The sequence below is a fragment of the Citrus clementina genome, unplaced genomic scaffold, assembly GCF_000493195.1.
Source record: "Citrus clementina cultivar Clemenules unplaced genomic scaffold, Citrus_clementina_v1.0 scaffold_3, whole genome shotgun sequence".
NCBI lineage: Eukaryota > Viridiplantae > Streptophyta > Magnoliopsida > Sapindales > Rutaceae > Citrus > Citrus x clementina.
Window position 1 is genome coordinate 31,978,055 of NW_006262339.1, and position 829 is coordinate 31,978,883.

An 829-nucleotide genomic window follows, 5' to 3' on the forward strand; every position below is an offset into this window, starting at 1 on the left:
TGTGCTAAATTGTCTCTCAACATTCTATGGCCTAGAAAATGAGTACTCATATAATCATTTGAATGATTTTTATGCTATTTGTCAAACATTTAAATATGAGAATTTTTCAGATGATGATGTTAAACTTAGACTATTCCCATTTTCTTTAAAGGATAGAGCTCATTCATGGCTCAATACATTGCCTGCTAATAGCATTACATCATGGGAATAAATGGTTACAAAATTTTTGAATAAATATTTCCCAGTGCATAAAACCAATGCTATTCGCAGGGAAATTTCAGAGTTTACCCAGAGAGAAGATGAGCAGTTTTTTGAAACATGGGAGCGATTCAATGGGCTACTCTTGAAGTGTCCACATCATGGGTACGAGAAATGGCACCAATGCCAAGACTTTTTGGAGGAATTATTGCCGAATGTGCAAGAATGGCTAATGGCAACAAGTGGAGGAGAGCTAATGTCAAAAAGTGCATCAGAGATTTGGGAATTCTTCTAGCGACAAGCAGATAATTCCCAACAACGGAGTCGATCACTTAGGAACACTAGAAGAATTAAGGGAGTAAATGAGGTTTACATTGGCGAGTCAACTTCAGAAATCAAAGAAGTCAAGGAGATGGTTGAAGGTCTCGCTCGACAAATAGCATCTTTATCGACTGCTAAATCAACAGAGGCACATGACCATGACTCATACTCAAATCAAGCCAATGCCATAGGTGTAACGAGAAAACCATCGAATTACAACCCATACTCCAACACATATAACCCTGGATGGAGAGATCACCCCAATTTTTCATGGTCTCAAGGATTCCAACAGAATGGACCAGTAGCTCCA

The 829-nt window shown here is 38.6% G+C and overlaps 1 non-coding gene across 1 annotated transcript; it reads right to left on the reverse strand.

The window, feature by feature from the left end:
* Positions 1-262: 262 nt before the first annotated feature.
* LOC112100444 lies at positions 263-366 on the reverse strand. The gene has a single exon (XR_002906816.1). It is a non-coding gene; the product is annotated as a small nucleolar RNA R71 (small nucleolar RNA).
* Positions 367-829: the final 463 nt, after the last annotated feature.